Source organism: Pseudorca crassidens, chromosome 5 (genome assembly GCF_039906515.1).
Source record: "Pseudorca crassidens isolate mPseCra1 chromosome 5, mPseCra1.hap1, whole genome shotgun sequence".
Taxonomy (NCBI): Eukaryota; Metazoa; Chordata; class Mammalia; order Artiodactyla; family Delphinidae; genus Pseudorca; species Pseudorca crassidens.
In genome coordinates, this window is record NC_090300.1 from 51349310 (window position 1) to 51365748 (window position 16439).

General features: G+C 36.8%; 1 protein-coding gene across 2 annotated transcripts in view; it reads left to right on the plus strand.

Annotated features, from left to right (window-relative positions):
- The first annotated feature begins 271 nt into the window (after positions 1-271).
- The window catches only part of SERPINI1 (serpin family I member 1), a 68526-nt gene continuing 52358 nt past the window's right edge, over positions 272-16439 (plus strand). Inside the window, exon 1 of one of the 2 annotated variants that reach the window (XM_067737960.1) lies at positions 272-424. The gene's annotated coding sequence lies outside the window, so the exon portion shown is untranslated. The remainder of the gene's footprint in view (positions 425-16439) is intronic. The other variant, XM_067737961.1, reaches the window with a different exon arrangement.

Sequence of the window (16439 nt, forward strand, 5' to 3'; positions counted from 1 at the left end):
CAGGCACACCGAGCGGCGAGACCTGCGGCTCAGGCAGGGATAGGTTGAGCCTGGGCTCCTCGCGGAGGTGCCCGGACGGGGCGGGAGGCTGCTGTAGGCGTCAGGCCACTGCGTGAAGGGAGAGGGGTCCCCGGGGAAGGGAAGCGGCAGAGCAGCTGCAGAAGTGCGGGGAGCGCGAAGGTACCAAGGAAGCAGATTCCCGCCGCCTTCAGCCAGGGCAACAGCCGGAACAGCAGGGGGAGGAGCAACAGCTGCCGAATTCGCCAACTAGAGGAGGGGGAGGCGGAGCTTAGGTCCCTGTAGCAGCAGAAGGCGCAGCCTGGACTGTAGTTTCCCGGGAGAGAGGAGAGCAGGAACAGGAGAGGAGCGCAGTCCTCGGAGCCTGTGCTCCAGCATCCCGCCAGGGGCTGCAGGTGTGTGGGAGGTAAGCGTGGGTGCCTCTATGGGCGTCTCCTCTGCCCGGGAGAAAGCGTCTTCCAATAGGAATTTTATCAAGGCACAGCCAAAAAGAGTCTCTGACTCGGGTTAGGGAACTGGTGCAAACCCTTTTAGGTGAAAGATGTACGTTTTTGGAGTTTGCGGGGGGATAAAAAGCAAAAGGTGGCTTGACTCAGGGTATAAAGGGCGTGGTTAGTGTTTTTGGTTTGAGTTGTACCATTAAAACTATTCTGGGAAATTTTAATATTGAGGAAACTGCTAATTGAGGACAAGGTGGATGATATTTGGATAGGTGCGTAGCTGGTAAAAAACAAAAATTTTGTCACTGATAGAGAATTACTTCAGAACTGTTTCACTAGGAAAATAACTTAGCATTCTTCTTTACTATCTATCCTTCACGTTGTTTTATCAGATTGCCCTGCTACCGACCTGTTTTCCAGGGTGGTTATACTGCAGGTTCCTAGAATTGAAAGAGATGTCTATTAAAGAAGGAAGTACAGTCAGGAATAATCACGATGACTGAACCTATCAGAAGTATAACTTTTGCCAGCAATAATGTAAAACTGTTTTTTAATGGAGACACTTCGCTTTCCTTCCAGTGGCTTTAAACTATCGGAACAAAGACTAGGACTCAGCCTACAGTGGGAACGTATGGTGTACTTCACAGCTGCTCCTTATTCTCTCATTTGTGTCTAGTAATATTTGTACATTTTAAAAAACAAAAGTACCAGAAAAGCTGTGCAAGGATCTTTTCTGTTTAGACAGTGTATGCTAAATGGTTTCCCTTAGTATGTGTTATGATGGGCTCAGGCTTAACACATGTAATAGTGTCATAAAATAATAGTTTATTCTTAGTATTAAACCACGTGTGACTTCTTTGAGTGTAATTAAACACCAATAGGTGAAAATATGTTTTAATACTAAGATGAAAGTCACATCTACCTTTGTGTAACTATGACAAAATTACAGCCTTTGTTTTAGAAAAAAACTGTAAAAAGCTATTTGCCTAGTTCATTTTCTCTTTCTTTTTATCACAGAGGTTCTCCAGATTACATGGCTTTTAATCATAGTAGCATATTGCAGCACATTTTGCTCTGAAATGCTTTCCTTGTGACAGTTGTATATTTCAGAGTCTGCCTGAATACTTTAATCTGGGTTTTTTTTTTTTTTTTTGAACTAGGGTCAGTTAAATGGAGTAATTACCTTCTATTCTTGTTTGTTTTGTTTTGTTTTCATGGTTTGCTGATTTACTCATGATTTGGGGATTTTATTTCTGTGATACAAAATTCCTTTTTGAAAAGAAATGGCTGGAAAGAATTCTCTTCATAGCTTCAAGTTCAATCCTACTGAGTGCTACTACTGATAAGCCTAAGTGACTTATCAATGTATATACTCCAACACTCCCTCCCATACTCTCACCCACTAGAGGAATATATAAGGGGACAGATCTTAGAAAAACAGCTGCTTTTCGATTGTCCTCAAGTAGATTAGGTAAGTATTAGAAACAGCAAAGAGCTTAGAAAAAAGAAAAAGCAACAGTAGCCACTAAATTTAGCAGCCATGGTAAGGATAGGATTTTATCTTTGCTACATCACAGGAGAGTCTGTTAATCCACATAGCTGATATGACCCTGTGAAAATGATTTTAGGGGGAAAAATGGGTACTAGGGTATATAGTTAGTTAGGCTTGGAAAAGATTGTGTTTGCCCTTGTTATTTCTGATTAAATAGATCATCCTGAATCAGAGTCTCAGATTCTCTCTCAGGCTCTGCTACTGATTCATTCTGTGAAATTGAATACTTGCTGTCCCTGGGTCGTTTCCCCCATGTAATAATTAATAATAATACTGGCAATGAAGTTCTTTCAGGGCCTTTATCAGAAGATATTTTTGAAAGGGTTTGATTGGGAATCAGTTAATAATCAAGTAAGTGAGATAGAAAATAAATACCAAAACAGTCGAAATTCAGATGTACTTTGAATCCCAACTATTTATAGGTCTTCTGCTTTGAAGTATCAAAAAGGATAGAATCTCATTAGGAATGAATGAGTCTGTGGTATTAAAGTACTGGATTTTTCACCTGTTTCCAAGATATGGATCTTTTTTATTGTGTCAGTGAAAGAGATTGGCTTCCTATAACATTTGAGAGTAAGAAAACCATGTTTTTATAAGGAAGAAAATCATTGGCAGTGTGTGGCACTTAAGTATTTGTTACCTTGAACTCTTGACACATTTTAAATTGGTGTTCACATTAAATCGCAGATAATCTGAAGACTTCTTGTACATTACTGGTGTTGAAAATGTTCATCATATGACAGTTTACAATTTTATGTGAAGTACTACCTAGGTTAAAAGCATATTATTCTGTGCTTGATTTTTACTCTTTGTGTATGGCTATCAGAGTATGCATGTGATGAGAAAGAAGAAAACCAACGGAGTGCAGAATGTCTCTCAAGTGGAAGATGCTCATGAAATTAGTGTTCTTTAGCTGAAAGACTTGGTTAATTTCAAATTACAATATACTTTGGATTTTTTAAAAAATTTATAATTCTAACTCTAAGCCTATTGAGTAAAAATAATTGAGTGGCATGGGTTTCTCTTTCTAACAGGAGGATTCACTGATGCATGCAGTACAAAAGAGCAAGACGTAAAGGTTCAAGATCAAATGGTTTTTGGGGGGCGGCAGTGGGGGAGAGGTGGCGTACAAGGGGGCATAGATATGAAGAAACCTGTTTGAGACACATACCCTTAGCAAGAGAGCAAGAGATTTGACCTTTTTTTTTTGTTGAATGCCTGTAAGTGATTTCATGACCTGTTTTCCCAGTTATTAATTTCTAGAGGCTTATACCCATAGTGGGAGACAGTACTTTCCTACATTGTCATTTTCACTGGAGTCAGACTGACATTAATTCATTAGGTTTTGAATAATTATGGGTTACTGAAGCAAAGTGAAAAGGATCCTGCATGTATACATTCACTTCTAAGTGAACCTTAATATTATTTGGATATAATATTAAAAGTAAAAACTGAGGTTTTCCCCCTTAATAGCAAAGGTACTTGAACCAGACACTAAAGGTGAGCAGGACCCTCCCCTCCCAGCCCCTGCTGCCTTTTAAAGTCATCTCCTAAGGTTAAACAGGCTTTGGGGAGCAAGATTGTTATACAAAGGTAAAGATTTGTTTCTGTCTTATTTTCAATCTTATGTCTAATGTTTTCAGAATTTAGTCCTTAAAGTCTGGATCAGTGTGTTTTAAGTTAACAATTATTAGTTCCTAGACACTATGCTTCTTTCCGATCTCCTATTTGTTCTCAGCACCTTATATAATGCTCAGCAGAAAGAACTTGCCCTATAACCTTACTGAATTAGAAGTGGAGACCAATACTTCTTTAATGTACGCATTGATACATCTTGCACTTTGACAAACGAGAGTCAGTTGCCCTCACAGAATAAGTACTATACATTAGGCCTTCTGAGAATGACCTTGTGCTGGTTAACCTTTGCAAAAGTGTTACTTGAGCCCAATTTGATTCAGACTATGTGGACTGCAAAGACTTACCTACAACTTCATGTGCCAACATTTCTAAATCCTTCCAGAGATAGGCAGTTATAGGTAAGGAAAAGGATTCTCCCACCAGTGATACTCAAGGTCTGCATTCTACAGCCAAGGAAGCCTGTGGCTCACCACTGTTTACTTCCAGTAAGATACCTTTGTAGAAGCTTATCTAGGAAAAGCATACTTTATTCTATAAAAATTGAATTCGCTCTTCCATTTTTCTAATTGTTCTTTTTTTAAAAAAAAGAGCCAGACTCATTGTATTTAAGCACATGTGGAATTTGGCATTTATTCCAGAAACAAATTAATCTGATTAATGTTAGAATTAAGAATTCAAATGTGATTTTTCTTTTATTATTATAAGACCTGGAGAATTCTAGTTAATTGTAAATAGTTCTTTAGTAGTAAATTTAATAGTAGCAGATATTTAACTATCATTTGTTTGCTTTTTAATATGCCTTTACTAGCATGCGATAGATACACTTTGGCTTAGAACTGATGTTTGATTAATCTTCCTTCTTCGTGGTTCGTTGGCGTTACTCTAAAGGCTTAGCATAGTGCCTTGTATAGAGTTAGGTGAGTTCCTGTCTTCTTCACCAGATGCTTAGTATCTTCAGAATTAAGACTGAGTTTCATTTATCTTGGTATTTACTTTGAGAGCCTTACACATAATAGTTTAACAGTAACAGTTATAGTTGACAACCTGTAAAGAAGCATCATTTTACATTTTTCACAAGTACACCTAGAAAACTGAATTTTTTTAAACATGTCTTTTAGCACTAAATTCAGCCCTCTGCCCACAACAGTTGCTTATATTGAGCTAAATATAAATATCACTGCATTTTGTTGGATTTCTGAATGGAGTAAACATTGCTATTAACTACAACCTTGCATGTATGTATACTTTAAATGTAAATTTATTAATTCAATGCCATTTGAAATTTGTGTGGTCTCTCCTTGTCTCTAGAACTTTGCTGACTTAAAGATGTACTTTTAAGTAACATTCCGTACTATGTGTATATACACACACTTTATGACTTTTTTTCTTGACACATAGAGACTTAGAGAAAAGTATATAAACGTAACATGAGGCTTTATCTTAACTAAAACTTAACTGCTCTTGAATGTTCTGTTTTCAGTGAAATGGTTACAATGGGAGACCTTATTCAGGCTTATTAAATCTAAATTATTCAGGTATTTGTCATCTTTGAGCCAGCATGGGGAAGAGATGAGTTCTGAGATTTGGCATTGACAGTACTCAGTGCTGACCTTCCGTACAGCATAGCTGATGAAGTGTGCATGGGACCTCCAGCTCTAGCCGGTGCTTCAAGGCCCCCCCTTCTGGTTCAGCCTAGGAAAGGAGCCTTCTGAGCACACAGCTCATAATTTTAGTGTGAGAAGAAAGGCAGATGGAATTTACTTTGATTTAATAACCTCATTTGCCTAAGTGTATTGTTTTTCCCAGATATACCAGAGTTCCCAGTAACAGTAACTCAAGTGTCAGAAAGTGATTTCTATTGCACAATCTAGCAATTCAGTGAGTACCTATCAACCTGTAGTCTATTTTCCCCTTAGTGTCTTAGCTTCTTTTGAATGGACCCGAAAGAGCTCACCAAGATACTTTTGATATTTTGCCAATATTGGATTGCTTCTGCCATTTTCTCGATAACCTGAATTTTGTTCTGAGCCTAAGTTTTATTTGAGGTCTTTTAATCCTATGTAACTTGAAGAGTTAATTTTATTGTTTTTTCATCTTTTAGTAGTATGCTATACTGTATTATGATGTATAATTTTTGCCACTCACTTGAATTAAATCAATTATCAGAGCATTTAATTGTTGTGTACTTCACAAAGCAATTTAAAATCATTGAAGCAATTAATGTTTTTTAGATACATTCAGCCTTCCAGTTAAGAAACCTTCACATAGTATCCTAAATCTCTTGTTCTATGTCTAAGGCAGGTTAAATTGGATTTATACCATACGTCATTTGACGTATAATACTGGATGAAATTTATACAATTCCAGTATTCTGACAGCTATGTAACAATGGTATAATTTTTGACCTTGCTAAGTCGGGGAACTTTTAAAAATTATATTGTGAGGTATTGAGCACAAGGTATGTTAAGCCAGAAAAGTAACTTTTTCTGTATTTCAGAGTTTTTGATTTGTTCTTTTAAAAATAAAATGTCAATAACAAAATTATGAAGACCTAATAATAACTATTCATTTTTAATATAACAGATTTTGTTAATAATTATTAATATGAAATTAAACATTTTGAAAGAGAAAGAAATCCTGTTGTCCAAGGTTATCTTAAAAGCCAATTTTTACTCACATTATGTGGCCCCAAAGTAACTGACAATTTAAAAAGTAGTTTTCAAGTATATATCAATTAGAAATGCTTTCAGCTGCAAGTTTTATGTACAATGACATAAAAGAATAGGGATTTACTTTTTCCAGGACAAGAAGTCTAGAGGAAAGCGGTTGTGTCCTTTTTGTTTAGAGGCTTAATGTTGTCAGGGTGTTGTCCTGATGCAAGATGGATGCTTCTGCAGATCGAGACATCATATTCTAGTTCAGGGCAGGAAGAATGAGGAAAGGCTTGTGCCTACTGAGTCTTTCTCTTTTAATCAGGAAGTAAAAGCTTTCCCAGTGACCTCTAGCAAATGTCGACTGTGGACTTACTGGCTCATGGCATGTAGCTGTCCCTATTTTTAAGGGATGTTGAGATATCAGGGACTTTGGGCCTTGGTGGTGGATGAAGCAGGGGAACAGTGGTTCGAGTGTGATTTTGGGGTAACCAGTCCATAGTTTCAGCCATAGTCTGATAATTAAAACCATGCTAACTTTAAATTGTATTCCTTCTCGTTCCGACTGATGTTTATGTTTCCTGTTTGTTCATTTGTTTGTTTGTTTTCTCCGGGTTAGAAAACTCTAACCTTCTTACACCAAGTTTTCACTTCTGTGACTACCAAATTTCAAGTCTCTGGGCAAAGGCATTTCTCAGAGACTGACGGCATCTCTAGTTAAAAGACCCTGTAGCCCATACCACATATAATACTTGTCCTGTACTTTTCATTACAGATGTATTCAGTAACACTTGAAAGGACAATTCTGTTTTAAATCTGCTTTGAGCCTCAAGGTATCAAAGTATCTTCTTATAGACTGAATTAAAAATATGGGTATAATGTAAATGAAAGAACAATTGAATATTAAAAAAATCTTAAATGCTATCTGCCCAAAAAAGCCACAAAGCCATTGTTTCATAGAAAGGAACTCATTCCAAAAAATTTTAATCCTGGAAAATGGTGTTATTACCCATTTCTAAAATGTGAAAAATATTATCAACATCTATACCTTGATTATTACCTAAATTATTACTCATTCTTAGAATAATACATCATGGACTTGTAGTTTTGATAAATTAGGATTCCTTGAGATAGGAAAGTCTGAGAAGAAAATTGAAACTGAGAAAATGGAAACAAATTTTTTTCTACTTTAAAAAAACTCATAGAGCTTCCCTGGTGGCGCAGTGGTTGAGAGTCCGCCTGCCGATGCAGGGGACACAGGTTCGTGCCCCGGTCCGGGAAGATCCCACATGCCGCGGAGCGGCTGGGCCCGTGAGCCATGGCCGCTGAGCTTGCGCGTCCGGAGCCTGTGCTCCGCAACGGGAGAGGCCACAACAGTGAGAGGCCCACGTACTGCAAAAAAAAAACAAAAAAAAAAACAAAAAAAAAACCCCTCATAATCAAAGATGTTGACCATAGAACCTTGGCTATACAGCAGTTGTCTGCATTTCCATATCAACATCTTTATTGTCCAGTTTTTACATTTCTATTATGTGAACTTAGATGAATGGCTTTATAGAGGCAAAACTCTCCAGATATACTCAAGTAAATTTCTAAACTACTATAATCTGTAGCATGGGGTTGGGTGTTACAGAGATACAACAAAATATTGCGATATGTACAATCACTTAACTCCTTGGCATAAGCTTTTGGCAATATAGTTAACAAAAGAAGGCGTCACAAGACATATATATATATATATATATATATATATATATAAACAAGAATATATGATTTAGGATGATGGTATTACAACAGTTACTATGGTAGATGTCCAGAAGCAGAAGCAGCAGAAGAAATTGATCTATGTGGTAATCAGGGAAGGCTTTGAGAAGTAGGCCAGTGTGGTGTGCTGGTAAGAGCAGGGGACCACAACCGATGGCCTATAGCACACTACCTTTTTTTGTAAATCAGATTTCTTGGAACACAGCTATGTGCATTCATTTACATATTGTTAAGACTGCTTTCTTGCTACAACAGCAGAGTTGAGTCACTGTGGCAAAGCCCCTGTGGCCCACAAACTTAAAATATTTCCTATCTGGCCCTTTAAAAACAAAGTTTGTCAACCACTGGTTAAGAACGTGGTTTCTGTTGTCATGCAAAACTGGGTTCAAATTTGGCTTTGTAATCTGTAACTTCACTCCAGGGATGTTTATACTGATACACGGAGATTTCGCATACAGTGCATTGTAATACCTGGTGTGTATTATATGCTTATTAAATGTTATTTTATTAAATGTTAGATTTTATTTTATTATGATTTATTATTTTAAGTGAACTATAACTTTTAATTCAAATGGGGATTAGAATCTCTAAATTTAAGTACTCCCTACCCCTACAATAAAAGTTCAAGAAACTGGGAAGGGTATCATCTTATTGTAAGAAATTTTCAAGAGTTGCGTAAAATATTGTATAGGGACAATGATATTGATGTAAGAGCCAAACAACATAAATGTACTGAATAGTAAAGCCCAGACTTTAAAATACAATTAATAAAGACTGAATAGCATATTAAATATTGTAGGAAGCCATGATAGTCAATTAAAAGCAAAATTAAGATACTTTATTAAAATTTAGAGCACAATGATATTTAAAAGTGAATATAATAAAAAGGAGACATCACTACTAGCCTTACAAAAATAAAAGATAGTATTAGGGAATACTATGAAAAATTATATGGCAATAAATTAGTTGACCTAGGTGAAATGGACAAATTAGTACAAAAACACAAACTGTCAAAACAAGAAGAAATAGAAACTCTGAATATAGACTCAAAAATCCTTATATCAAATCTGGCAACAAATAAAAATTATATACCATGATCAAGTGGGATCTATTCCAGGAATGCAAGGTTGGTTAAACATGAAAATCAGTCAGAAAATCTATTGATATACCATATCAATAGAACAAAAGACACATGATCATCTCAATAGATACAGAAAATCATTTGATAAAATCCAACAGATTTTCAGGGTGAAAACGTGAAACTCAACAAACTAGAAATAGAAGGGAACCTCCTCAACTTATAAAGGACATCTGCAAAAAACCTACAGCTAACATCTTTCCTAATGGTGAAAGACTGAATATTTCTCCTTAAGATCAGGACATAAGCCTAATAGAATTGGAGAAAAATAGGTCTACGCAAGAACATGTACACAAATGTTCATAGCAGTGTTATTCATAATAGCCCCAAAATGGAAACAGCCCAGTGTCCATCAATAAATGAATGTATAAACAAAATGTTGTATAGCCATGCAATAGAATATTATTTAGCCATAGAAAGGAATGAAGTACTGATAGATGCTACAACGTGGATGACTCTTGAAAATATTATGCTAAACAAGAAAGTCAGACACAACAGGCCACATTTCATTTTATATAAAATATCCAGAGTAGCCAAATCCATGAAGACAGAGTAGATTAGTGTTAAGGGACAGCGGGAATGGGGAGTGACTGCTAATGGTTATGGGGTTTCTTTCTGGGGTGAAATGTTCTAGAACTAGATAGCGGTGGTGAGTGCACAGCTTTCAAAAACCACTAAATCGTACACTTTAAAAGCGAACCTGTAAAAAGTGTAAGTGAATATAATATAAAATGGTTTTAAAAAACATAAAGAAGAGTTATAGAAGATTGAATTATAAGGAACCCAGATAAACCCAGAACTAGCAGATAAAAGGAAACACTCTCATTTTATATCTTTTGTCCTCAGAACACCAGGAAAAATTAATGGAGACCGCAATCTAGCCACACTTTGGTAAAGTTGTTTTGTTTTGTTTTTTAATTTTAAAATGAAGGGGAAAAAGAACCTAAAGAACTCCGAACAGATAAAAAATAAAGGGAGTGAAAATATCAGCTTGTGATCAGACTTCTCTTCTGTCATTTAATGACATAAGGAGTAATGGAATAATGTCTATGAAATTGCAGTGGAATAAGTTTATGATTCAAACTTGCTTTTCCAGCTGAGCTAGCATTCAATATGCATGAGAACAAAAGAATGATCTTCTCAGCCATACAAGGGCAGACATACACATACCACCACCGCTGCCAACGACAACAACAAAAAATGCATACTTTGCTGCCCAAATAATCAAAATCAAGAATTCAAGTTTGAATTCAAGGAACTATAAAATGATGAAACAAATGACATTTAAATAAGTTGTTCCTATTTTGTTTTTAAACAATTCAGATGTTAAAAATAATTCTTACAAGGTGCCTTATGGTAGAAAAAATAATAATATTCTGGGTCCAGTACCCCAGGTCACTTCAAAAACACAGAGAGAGATGTATAAGAAAGAATATCACATGCCTTATTTTACAGATTGTGGAGTCAGTAAATGTTTTATTCTTCACATTCATAGAAAAACTATATTTAAGAAAAAAGGAAAAAATGTGATCAATGCAAAAAGAAAAGAATAAGAAGCATGACAAAATGCGAAACAAACGTATTGCAATTATCAATAGTTTTGGTCTCTTATTGAAAGGTAGAATCTGCCATGCTGGGTGGAAAACAAAAACTATTAAGTTTTTTAGAGACAAAGCTAAGCAAAATAATATCAGTTAAAGTAGAAGGATGGCAGTGCAATAATAGACAAAAATAAATTTTAAAGTGTAGGTGGCGTATTTGTAAGAGGACAGAATTCAAAGTAAAAAGCTTTAGTCTGGTCAAAAAGGATAATTTATATTGGTAAAGAGGTAATCCACACTGAAGCTTTAATAGCCATGAATCTGTTTGTACTGGTCATATAGAATTAAAATACATAAAACAATCTGAAAAAGAAAACATGGCCTTTGGTGTCAGATTTGGATTCAAGGGAAACATGCAAATAAACATGTGATGTTAAGAATAAGGAAAGGACAAAAGTGGACTTGGGAAGAAGCAGAAGTGATGACAGTGGCCCAGGGGTGATAGCAACAATGATGTAGATTCAAGATTTGGGATCGGAATCCACAGTTCTTGTCCCTTTATTAGCTCTACCCCAAGGATTACAAAACAAGTCAGAAGTCAGCCCACAGGTATGTGTGTGTGTGTGTGTGTGTGTGTGTGTGTGTGTGTGTGTTTAAATGCCAGTTCTCCACAGTCACCGCCATTCTCTATTGTCTTATATTGAGCTCGTTGGGGCCATTTGCCTTTCCCCTGCCCGCCCCCCCACCCCAGCCTCTGTAGGCATTTCAGTGTGTGAACCCTGGGATGAGGTAAGGGAGATGGCTAAGGAAAAATGGCTAAGAAAATTGTGTCTGAGTAATAAGAGGAGAATGAGTAATCATAGTAGTTCAAAAAGTAACAATTGGTCTTCCCTGGTGGCGCAGTGGTTGAGAGTCCGCCTGCCGATGCAGGAGACACGGGTTCGTGCCCCGGGCCGGGAAGCTCCCACATGCCGCGGAGCGGCTGGGCCCGTTAGCCATGGCCGCTGAGCCTGCGCGTCCAGCGCCTGTGCTCCGCAGCCGGAGAGGCCACAACAGTGAGAGGCCCGCGTACCGCAAAAAAAAAAAAAAAAAGTAACAGTTGTATACACTTAAAAATGTTAAGATGGATTTTTTTTTTACCACAATAAAAAATAAGTTTAGAAACCTAAAAAATGTAGTAAGAATTATAAATCAGCTGAAGCATTTAAATCTGTTTGTCTTAAGAGGATTGTGTTCACTCACCTGCATTCAGTTTGCTTCATTTTGTAATAAAAAGTAATGGCTTATTGAGACATTGATACATCACTATGTAAAAATTGTCCCCTTGCTCTTAGATTAAGGAAGTCAACTTTAATTAAAATACTGTCTCATTTCCTCTCTTTTCAGTCTTAAAATTTTTGTAGTTGCTCTAGTTTACTTTCATATCACCTTCCTTTTTCTGTCTCCCTAATTGGAAAATTTTAGTTTTTGGTTTGACACCTGCTTCTTAACTGCCACAAAACATATTAATTATGCTTGTTACTGTTATAGAAACATAATGTTCAGCTAGCTAACTAGCATAAATAATCCATCACTAAGAATCATTAACTATAGTAATTGCTGTCTTTAAACAAGTAAAGACAGTCTTCTGATTATGTGGCTGACAACTTAAAACCATAAACCCAGTTTCACCTAAAATATAATAGTGTGCCAGCTGATATTTCAAGAAATGTTTTCTTCTTTCTCCCTTTTAGAATAAGTTGTAAGTGAAAACCTTTAACAGAAAGATCTCATTTTTCAAATGGATCCAGAATCCCAACCAAAACATACCTTAGAACCCAGCTTTCTAATCCAGCCAAACTTCTTACTGTAAAACTCACTTTATGCATTCATTAGCCCCTTCAGCCCTTATTCATAGCCTGTTTACTTTTAATAAACTGTTTAATTTGTATGTTTAGCAATGGTTCAATAATAGAAACTCTCTCAATATAAATGGGAGGGGGAAAAAGAACAATGGAACTAAAAAAGCTTAGTTATCTGAAAAGTACATGTCTTAAAACCTCAGTGAAGTCCTGTGACACATGAGCCCTAGGACAATGGGAGATGCTCAGTGGGTATTAGTTGGATGAGTGAAGAACAGTAAGTTCAGAATGACAAAGAGGATACATTGTTATGTTTCCAGTTTTCTGAGAAAAAAGTAGATTACATGTTTTCTTTAAGTTTCATGAAAATGGTAATAGAAATTTTGGTGCATAAGTAGTAAATTCCCATCATTGGCAAAACACCCAGCCAGGACAACTTATTTTCAGAGAAATTAAGAAAACCAGAGTTTTGCTTTTTATATGTGTAGTTACATATATGTATTTATCTGAATATCTAAAATAATGGTTGTTAATGTTGGGATATTTACTTTAGACATGTGCATGTGACGGCTATTTACTTTAGACATGTGCATATGACGGCTTTCTCTTTTCCTGGTTGGGTTTAGAAAGCTCTCCGAGAAGTATTATTTCATCAGCACAGTTAGGTGTGGGAAAATAAGAACAGGATGACTGCACACAGAAATTAATGAAATAGAAAAGGCCACATTGAGCAATGGGTTTGCAATCGTATGTTCCTGATACTTGTTTGCATTTCGTGTAGAGACTGTTACTAGTGTGTGACGATAGGGTGAAAGCTTTGAGGAGGCGGTGGGTGTTGTGCAGAGGGAGATCCAGAGTACTTTACTGTTTTTTGAGACTAGACTTTTACCTCGACCTGTGCACTGTGCTAGTATGTTTATATATATACACTATCCCCCTTAATTTCTATAATAATCCTATGAGACAAGTACTGTTTTAGTCCCCATTTCACGGATGAGGAAAATGAGGCATAAAAAGTTGTGTAGGTTATCTCAGGTATCACCACATAGGACCAAGTTTGCATTTTTTTTAAGCCTAAGCGTGGCTTATATTCATTACTTCAGAAGTGACCAACATCTTCTGTGTATTTCTATAGACTTCTCCATAGTTACTGCATACCGTGTGTGTCATGCACCTTGCATTCTGCAACTATAAAGTCTCCAGCATTCTTAAAAAAAAAATGAGAACATTTACAATTATAGGTCTTACCATTTTAAAAATAACGAAAGCAATATTTTAAAATTCTAACTTCAGACAAAACTGGAGGATGTCCAGTGATCCTACCAAAAAATCCACTGCGAGGTTACTTTAAATCAGATATCTCAAACTTCCAGCTGGACAGACTGAAATCCTCCCACCTCACCTCATCCCTACTGAATTGTTTTTGCAGAGTTTATGTTTTAGAAAAAACTTCTTTTTCTTTATTTGCCACAGATGTCACTCCTCTCTATTACACTGGCCCAATTCACATATCTGACATCTAAGTTTGTAATCCTGGCTTTAAATCATGAGTCCTTGGTAAATTGAAAATATATTGAATTATTAACAATTTTTTGGAATATGTCTGGTAAAATGAGAGAGACCTGTGATTATACAGAGTAACTCAAGCTATATGAGAGTAGTTTTTCAAAGCATAGTCCCTACAAACTAAGGTTAGATTATAGAGCTGTCAACCATGTCTATTAATTTCCTATTAATGTTTTTTTCCCTGTAGAAAGAAGCAGGAAGTCAGATTTTTCTTAAACCAGACAGAAAATTTGAGATGTGTCAAATTGCAAGTGCTTACCCTGATGGACGTGTAGGTTTCCCAGGGAGTAGTAGTATTGGGGTTGTCAGTAGTCAGAATACAATGATAAATTGTCAATGGCATTTTCAGGCTGTCAGCTTGATTGACAGGGTAAAATTATTTGGTTAAGTGCTATGCAACATTACCATGTATGATTTGTTTTAATAACTTTTATAATATCTAAGGTAATAAAGAAGCTTCTAATGTTAGCAAAAGATTACTCTTCATGTGTGAAAGGGCAACATTTTAGAACTGTATACTGTCCTGTGATACAAATGGATTTTCTTCCAAATTATGTTTGTATAAGATTGAACTTTATAAAAATGCCCAAATTTGACTGTTTTTGACCTACAAAAAAGAAAAAGACAGTTCACATGGTTTAACATAGCACATCAGCTATTCCAACCTAGATATAATTGTTTCAAACTGGGAAAGTGTTTTTCAACAGAAACTAAAAGATGGTTTTGTTTCTAGGCTAATAATAAACACGCATTTTGTCCTTGCTTCCTGCTAGGCCCTGTGCTCACGTGGATGTTCATTTTCTTGCTCCATCCTCCTAAGTCTCACAAATATTGGAATTTTCCAGAGCTTGGCCATAGGCAGGCTATTCACCACACTCTCCAGGAAATCTCATCCTTCCTGATAGTCTTAAATGTGCTGACAACTCCCAAATGTCTCTCTATCCCAGACCTCTACTCTGAACTCTAACCTCATTTCTCTAACTGTACTTCCTTGCCTCTTCAAGTGAATATCTCATAGGCATCTCAGATTTACCTATCCAAAACAAAATTTCTGATCTCCCTCTCTCACTCCTCTCTGTTCTTAGTTCAACCTCTGCATCTTGGTGAAGGGCACCTCCACCCACCTTTTTGGTCCAGGAGAAACCAAGGAGTTGTCCTTCCTTTCCATTACCTATGTCCTATTCAGTCTATCTCTTATGTAAGAATAGAGACTCTGTCTACTTCTTTTCTATCTCCATGGTAGCCACCTTAATCCAGCCACTAACTCCCTTCACCTAGATTGTTGCAATAACCACCCAATTTGTCCTTAGGCTTCTACTTCTGGACTCCCTTGAAATCCATTCTGTAAATATCAGCTTCTTAAATTGTTGTGCATTTAGGAGAGAATGCAACATCCTTGCTGCCTACAAGACCCTGTATGTCCTGGCCCCTACCTACGTAAGCCAGCGTCTTCTCTCTCTTTTGTTCAGTGATTTCTGTCAGTTCCTCACGGTCACAAAGCTCTTTCCTGACCTCAGGGCTTTGTGCTGTTCCCTCCACCTAGAATACTGCTTTCCTCTTTAACTCTTACTGATCCTGCAATGCTCAGCTTAAATGACACTTGCTCAGAAAGACCTTTCCCGGTCCTCTCTCTAAAGTAGGCCGCCATGATTCTATCATATAGCACATTGTAATTTTTCTTCATTGCATTTAGCGCAGTTTGCAATTAGACATTTATATGTATGTTTATTTGGTTAATATAAACGCCGTAAGGCAGGCACCTTGTGTACTATGTCCAGGGCCCAGTACATAGTAGCTGCTATCTGCTTAAAGTGAAAAACAATCTATCTTCGATGTTGGTGCTTGAAGGAAGCCAGATTGTTCAGAAGAGGAGGCAGTGATGAGGGGCCTCTGGAAGTGTGTTGTATAATATGTGAAACATGGACTGGTCTCAAATCTCATCTTCATTTGGGGTGAGTTAACTCAACTTTTCTGAGCCCCTAGATTGTAAGCTTTTGAAAGCATATACTTTGTCTATTTTATTCACTGCTGTATCCCAACAGTGATAAGAAGAGTCCCTGGTGTATAACAGATGATTAATAAATATTTGTTGAGTAGATAAGCTTCTGTTTCTCCTTTTGCAGAGTTCCTTTCTAGTGACACTCTGAGAGGGTTAATAAAAAAAGTCATAGGAAGTACCTAGTACACAGCAGGTGCTCAATAAATGCTGGAAACCCTAATGCCTTTTTCAAATAGTAATTTTGATTTTTTTTTGCACACGTGATTCTCAAAAGCCCTGGGCCCCCATGAA